A 7,500-nucleotide genomic window follows, 5' to 3' on the forward strand; every position below is an offset into this window, starting at 1 on the left:
ACGGGCCTGGCACCCTCTACGGGCCGTGGCCTCATTCAAGTTGGACTTGGGCTCGGCGCGAGGCGTCGGGGTAGTGGACCCTCCCAAACACCACATGCCACGACAGGCGGCAGCCTGCGGGGTTCGGTGCTGGACTCTTCCCTGTTCGCTCGCCGCTACTGGGGGAATCCTTGTTAGTTTCTTTTCCTCCGCTTAGTAATATGCTTAAATTCAGCGGGTAGTCTCGCCTGCTCTGAGGTCGTTGTACGAGGTGTCGCACGCCACACCGCCAGCCGGCTGTGCACGCTACCGAGACAGTACCGGTATGCGAACCGCCAGGCGACGGGCGCGCATCGCTCGTTTCAGGGGACGTGGCCGGCCCCACAGGCCGTCACGACACACCCACGTCTCCGAAGCGGGACAAACGCCGCGCGCTTCAGTTTACGTAGCCGACCCTCAGCCAGACGTGGCCCGGGAACGGAATCCATGGACCGCAATGTGCGTTCGAAACGTCGATGTTCATGTGTCCTGCAGTTCACATGTCGACGCGCAATTTGCTGCGTTCTTCATCGACCCACGAGCCGAGTGATCCACCGTCCTGGGTGATCTTTTTACAGTTCCCACTGTCTCTTTCAAAACAGTTGCATAGGCGGGACTGAGGCGTTCGACGGCCCCTGTTCCAGTGTTTTGTGTCCAACGGCCTCACGGCCGATGGGCGTCGTACGGCTCCACTCCGGAGCGGACAGGCACTCGGGCGAACGTCATTCAAAACCGGCGCGAGGCGCCAGGTGCCGCAGGCCAGCCGCTCCAGAGCTTCAGCGCTCGTACCACACAACATTTTCCGTTAGTTTTGAGAAGCACGCGTGGTCCCGCACGCGGCGCACGGCTACTGCGAGCCGTACAGGTAGCGTGTTGCACGACACGACACGCACATCGAAAGACATGCAGTCTAGTCGGTAATGATCCTTCCGCAGGTTCACCTACGGAAACCTTGTTACGACTTTTACTTCCTCTAAATGATCAAGTTTGGTCATCTTTCCGGTAGCATCGGCAACGACAGAGTCGATGCCGCGTACCAGTCCGAAGACCTCACTAAATCATTCAATCGGTAGTAGCGACGGGCGGTGTGTACAAAGGGCAGGGACGTAATCAACGCGAGCTTATGACTCGCGCTTACTGGGAATTCCTCGTTCATGGGGAACAATTGCAAGCCCCAATCCCTAGCACGAAGGAGGTTCAGCGGGTTACCCCGACCTTTCGGCCTAGGAAGACACGCTGATTCCTTCAGTGTAGCGCGCGTGCGGCCCAGAACATCTAAGGGCATCACAGACCTGTTATTGCTCAATCTCGTGCGGCTAGAAGCCGCCTGTCCCTCTAAGAAGAAAAGTAATCGCTGACAGCACGAAGGATGTCACGCGACTAGTTAGCAGGCTAGAGTCTCGTTCGTTATCGGAATTAACCAGACAAATCGCTCCACCAACTAAGAACGGCCATGCACCACCACCCACCGAATCAAGAAAGAGCTATCAATCTGTCAATCCTTCCGGTGTCCGGGCCTGGTGAGGTTTCCCGTGTTGAGTCAAATTAAGCCGCAGGCTCCACTCCTGGTGGTGCCCTTCCGTCAATTCCTTTAAGTTTCAGCTTTGCAACCATACTTCCCCCGGAACCCAAAAGCTTTGGTTTCCCGGAGGCTGCCCGCCGAGTCATCGGAGGAACTGCGGCGGATCGCTGGCTGGCATCGTTTATGGTTAGAACTAGGGCGGTATCTGATCGCCTTCGAACCTCTAACTTTCGTTCTTGATTAATGAAAACATACTTGGCAAATGCTTTCGCTTCTGTTCGTCTTGCGACGATCCAAGAATTTCACCTCTAACGTCGCAATACGAATGCCCCCGCCTGTCCCTATTAATCATTACCTCGGGTTCCGAAAACCAACAAAATAGAACCGAGGTCCTATTCCATTATTCCATGCACACAGTATTCAGGCGGGCTTGCCTGCTTTAAGCACTCTAATTTGTTCAAAGTAAACGTGCCGGCCCACCGAGACACTCAATAAAGAGCACCCTGGTAGGATTTCAACGGGGTCCGCCTCGGGACGCACGAGCACGCACGAGGCGGTCGCACGCCTTCGGCTCGCCCCACCGGCAGGACGTCCCACGATACATGCCAGTTAAACACCGACGGGCGGTGAACCAACAGCGTGGGACACAAATCCAACTACGAGCTTTTTAACCGCAACAACTTTAATATACGCTATTGGAGCTGGAATTACCGCGGCTGCTGGCACCAGACTTGCCCTCCAATAGATACTCGTTAAAGGATTTAAAGTGTACTCATTCCGATTACGGGGCCTCGGATGAGTCCCGTATCGTTATTTTTCGTCACTACCTCCCCGTGCCGGGAGTGGGTAATTTGCGCGCCTGCTGCCTTCCTTGGATGTGGTAGCCGTTTCTCAGGCTCCCTCTCCGGAATCGAACCCTGATTCCCCGTTACCCGTTACAACCATGGTAGGCGCAGAACCTACCATCGACAGTTGATAAGGCAGACATTTGAAAGATGCGTCGCCGGTACGAGGACCGTGCGATCAGCCCAAAGTTATTCAGAGTCACCAAGGCAAACGGACCGGACGAGCCGACCGATTGGTTTTGATCTAATAAAAGCGTCCCTTCCATCTCTGGTCGGGACTCTGTTTGCATGTATTAGCTCTAGAATTACCACAGTTATCCAAGTAACGTGGGTACGATCTAAGGAACCATAACTGATTTAATGAGCCATTCGCGGTTTCACCTTAATGCGGCTTGTACTGAGACATGCATGGCTTAATCTTTGAGACAAGCATATGACTACTGGCAGGATCAACCAGGGAGCTGCGTCAACTAGAGCTGAGCAGCCGGCCGCCCGGGAGTGTGTCCCGGAGGCCCGCGCGAACACGCAAGCGTCCGCTCAATTATTCCGCAAACAGGAGGAGGCTGGGCTCCCCTGCACGATACACCTCGAAACCCTCTCAGGTCCCGGCGGCGCGCAGCGCCGTCCTAAGTACTTGGTCGGGTTCGAGAGAGGCGCAATCGCCCGGAGATAGGCGAGTAGACGCTTTCAGTGCGACCACCCGTGCTCCCAACTGAGCTTGCCGCTGCCGACAGAGGCCCGGGAGCGTGCTGTCGTGGTGTTGCCGGCGGGAGACAACACGCGGCCACAAACAGTGGCCGGGCAGCTCCAACGCCAGCGCCACAGAGGGGCAGAGCCCCACTTGGGTGCCAAAGCGAACTCTCCCAGCACAGCGCACGCGCCAACACATCCGCACAGCTGCGATACAAACCACCTGCGAGAACCGCGGGGGCGACCGAGCAGCAGACGGCGTCGCGGCGCCGAGTGCCGGGCGGCGGCGCATCCTCGACGCACACAGTCCTCAATCGGACCAGCACACTGCAGATGTCCACCGCGCTTCGCACCGGGCCCGCGAGGACCCACTTTGGCCGCACGGCGCCGCGCGCTGGGTGCGCCGGCGCGCAGCTGCGCCGCCTGCCGCGTCCGTCGGCCGGCGCGCCTGCCACTGGGCGCCCCCACCAGCCGGCTGTAGCGCGTGCGCCCACGCAGCGCGCGGCCAGCACGCCGGGCGCTCCCCCCTCACCGGCCGGGGACGGTCCCACCCAGCCACCGCCGCGTATCGCTTCATACCCACATGCCCACTCACGTTCGTGGGTATGACGGGTGTCGCTGAAGCAACCAGTTAATACCTGTACCGATTGTCGCAATCAATGATTCACCTCCAGCGTAAACAACCGCGCAACAACGGATTTCCAGTTCATTTGCGTAACTTGGGCAGCAAACGTAGACGTCCATCTACATTTGCAAATTCAGTGGGTCTTGCATGCCTGGATGATATGCGTCACGACACGCCACATCAGCCCACATACATGCTGCGACGTATACACGAGAGAACACGTGGAAGGTGGCCCGCGTACGTATGCGAATGCCATTGCACAGCTGCGAAGCTCATTGAACACGCAAACTCCCGCCTGACGAACTAGAGGCGACAGGGGGGCGATATACGTCTTACAGCAGTACACATTACAGTGGATAGCGGGACCATGTGGAACGTACGCAACACTCGCTAGATGTTGTGAGGGTACGCACCGTAACATGAATCAATACGCAGGACACCAGAGAGTGCGAGCACTGACCTATGTTGAGAGGGTTGCGATTAGGCAACGCTACATGAATGTTGCAATTCATATAACAATTACAGGTCAGGTTAGGGCCCAACGTGGGTTAGGTTAGGGCCCAACGTAGGTTAGGTTAGGGCGCAACGTAGGTTAGGTTAGGGCGCAACGTAGGTTAGGTTAGGGCGCAACGTAGGTTAGGTTAAGGCGCAACATAGGTTAGGTTAAGGCGCAACATAGGTTAGGTTAGGGCGCAACGTAGGTTAGGTTAGGGCCCAACGTAGGTTAGGTTAGGGCCCAACGTAGGTTAGGTTAGGGCCCAACGTAGGTTAGGTTAGGGCCCAACGTAGGTTAGGTTAGGGCCCAACGTAGGTTAGGTTAGGTTAGGGCCCAACGTAGGTTAGGTTAGGTTAGGGCCCAACGTAGGTTAGGTTAGGTTAGGGCCCAACGTAGGTTAGGTTAGGTTAGGGCCCAACGTAGGTTAGGTTAGGTTAGGGCCCAACGTAGGTTAGGTTAGGTTAGGGCCCAACGTAGGTTAGGTTAGGTTAGGGCGCAACGTAGGTTAGGTTAGGTTAGGGCGCAACGTAGGTTAGGTTAGGTTAGGGCGCAACGTAGGTTAGGTTAGGTTAGGGCGCAACGTAGGTTAGGTTAGGTTAGGGCGCAACGTAGGTTAGGTTAGGTTAGGGCGCAACGTAGGTTAGGTTAGGTTAGGGCGCAACGTAGGTTAGGTTAGGTTAGGGCGCAACGTAGGTTAGGTTAGGTTAGGGCGCAACGTAGGTTAGGTTAGGTTAGGGCGCAACGTAGGTTAGGTTAGGTTAGGGCGCAACGTAGGTTAGGTTAAGGCGCAACATAGGTTAGGTTAAGGCGCAACATAGGTTAGGTTAAGGCGCAACATAGGTTAGGTTAAGGCGCAACATAGGTTAGGTTAAGGCGCAACATAGGTTAGGTTAAGGCGCAACATAGGTTAGGTTAAGGCGCAACATAGGTTAGGTTAAGGCGCAACATAGGTTAGGTTAAGGCGCAACATAGGTTAGGTTAAGGCGCAACATAGGTTAGGTTAAGGCGCAACATAGGTTAGGTTAAGGCGCAACATAGGTTAGGTTAAGGCGCAACATAGGTTAGGTTAAGGCGCAACATAGGTTAGGTTAAGGCGCAACATAGGTTAGGTTAAGGCGCAACATAGGTTAGGTTAAGGCGCAACATAGGTTAGGTTAAGGCGCAACATAGGTTAGGTTAAGGCGCAACATAGGTTAGGTTAAGGCGCAACATAGGTTAGGTTAAGGCGCAACATAGGTTAGGTTAAGGCGCAACATAGGTTAGGTTAAGGCGCAACATAGGTTAGGTTAAGGCGCAACATAGGTTAGGTTAAGGCGCAACATAGGTTAGGTTAAGGCGCAACATAGGTTAGGTTAAGGCGCAACATAGGTTAGGTTAAGGCGCAACATAGGTTAGGTTAAGGCGCAACATGGGTTAGGTTAGGGCGCAACATAGGTTAGGTTAGGGCGCAACATAGGTTAGGTTAGGGCGCAACATAGGTTAGGTTAGGGCGCAACATAGGTTAGGTTAGGGCGCAACATAGGTTAGGTTAGGGCGCAACATAGGTTAGGTTAGGGCGCAACATAGGTTAGGTTAGGGCGCAACATAGGTTAGGTTAGGGCGCAACATAGGTTAGGTTAGGGCGCAACATAGGTTAGGTTAGGGCGCAACATAGGTTAGGTTAGGGCGCAACATAGGTTAGGTTAGGGCGCAACATAGGTTAGGTTAGGGCGCAACATAGGTTAGGTTAGGGCGCAACATAGGTTAGGTTAGGGCGCAACATAGGTTAGGTTAGGGCGCAACATAGGTTAGGTTAAGGCGCAACATAGGTTAGGTTAAGGCGCAACATAGGTTAGGTTAAGGCGCAACATAGGTTAGGTTAAGGCGCAACATAGGTTAGGTTAAGGCGCAACATAGGTTAGGTTAAGGCGCAACATAGGTTAGGTTAAGGGATGGTGTATGAGGGGGGAGGGGACGAGGTTCGTTCATAGTGATGATGGTAAGTGGACGCCTGAGGCACCCTGAGATGTGTCACGTCAGGATGCACCTTTGGCTCAGGGGAGGTGGTGCGCCGGTTCTGTGGGTGTGGCAAGGGAGTGGCAGACCTGTGTCTTTCATTCCTGCCATTGCTTATATGCTGTGAGACACGCCAGTGTGGTGGTGTTGGCTGCACCCCTGTGTAGCACATGTGTGGGTGTTTGTGGCTTATCTGCGTAATGATGGTTGTTGGAAGTGTGAGATATTCTGTTTTTGGGGTGGACCTCCTGGTTTTGTTATCATAGTGTGAATGGTGTAATGTGGCGGAGAGGATGCACTGGATGTTGTTCCATGGTGGTGCTTAGATATTGTGTCTGTGTCTGTTACAGCCAGAGAGTAGTGTGTGATAGGGTGTCTGGGTGACGTGTAGTTCACATTGTGTGCAGAGACTGTCAGCATGTATAGGGACAGTTCTATGTCGTATGTCATCTATATTCCGATGGCTCTGCATCTATTAGTTATCAGCGCCATGTATCAGTTTAATCTGGTTGCAGTCTCGTGGTGTTCTATCTCTGTACAGTAGTAGAGGTGCGACTGCACTACGTAGCTACCCCTTGCGGCAGCTTTCCCCGGTGTATGGCATATGATTATCAGCAATGAGTCGATTAGTGACAACTGGTCGTGTGACAACGTCACATGTCTGCGGGTGGGATACGCTACAACCTGCTTGTGGGTCAGGGCTCAGTAATGCTCTCCTCACACTGAGCGCTCGGACCGTCATTACCCGTCTGCGTGATGTATTGCGGAGCGCTTTTAGCCATTGCCAGAGTCTTTGCGACTGCGAGTGCAACGCCCATGGGGACCGACATGGTTGGGGCGCTTCCTAGCTGATCGCTCAGCATCGGAATCCGTACTGTGAGCACGCAATCGCGCACAGACTTAGAGCATGTGTAGGGACAGCGGGAATTTCGCATCTTGGATACAACGCTTCATGAAACGGATGATATAGGGGTGGATTGCAACTTACGACTGCGAGAAAAGTCCGCCGTTCATCCGCTGGAGTTGCAATTTGGGCAGGTGACGTGAGGCACGTACGGGGGCGGGTGGCGTGATTGTCGGTGGACGACGTCGTGCGGCGCAGGGACTGGCGTTGGTGCTCTTGTGGTGGACAGTGGATGCAGGCTTTGTGGGTGGGGTCGGGAAACGGGTACTGTGGGCCCATCGCCGTCGTAGTCAGCTTGGCGTCGCATAGATGGCGGTACTGTTTTTGTGGTGCGATCGACATGGTGGTTGTAGTGCTGTCGGATGCGCGTAGATGGGGCTATTGCATGTGGTTTCGTCGTGTTTT

At 54.5% G+C, this 7,500-nt stretch overlaps 3 non-coding genes across 3 annotated transcripts in view; all 3 read right to left on the bottom strand.

Moving 5' to 3' along the window:
- LOC126197493 (large subunit ribosomal RNA) overlaps window positions 1-241 on the bottom strand; it is a 4,222-nt gene extending 3,981 nt beyond the window's left edge. Inside the window, exon 1 of the ribosomal RNA XR_007539853.1 lies at window positions 1-241. This exon is cut by the window's left edge and continues 3,981 nt beyond it. This is a non-coding gene — a ribosomal RNA (large subunit ribosomal RNA).
- A 188-nt stretch (window positions 242-429) lies between these two features.
- LOC126196417 (5.8S ribosomal RNA) lies at window positions 430-584 on the bottom strand. The gene has a single exon (XR_007538923.1). It is a non-coding gene; the product is annotated as a 5.8S ribosomal RNA (ribosomal RNA).
- Window positions 585-936: 352 nt separating this feature from the next.
- On the bottom strand, window positions 937-2,845 carry LOC126197094 (small subunit ribosomal RNA). Its single transcript, XR_007539495.1, has one exon. It is a non-coding gene; the product is annotated as a small subunit ribosomal RNA (ribosomal RNA).
- Between the last annotated feature and the right edge of the window lie 4,655 nt (window positions 2,846-7,500).

Source organism: Schistocerca nitens, chromosome 7 (assembly GCF_023898315.1).
Source record: "Schistocerca nitens isolate TAMUIC-IGC-003100 chromosome 7, iqSchNite1.1, whole genome shotgun sequence".
Classification (NCBI taxonomy): domain Eukaryota; kingdom Metazoa; phylum Arthropoda; class Insecta; order Orthoptera; family Acrididae; genus Schistocerca; species Schistocerca nitens.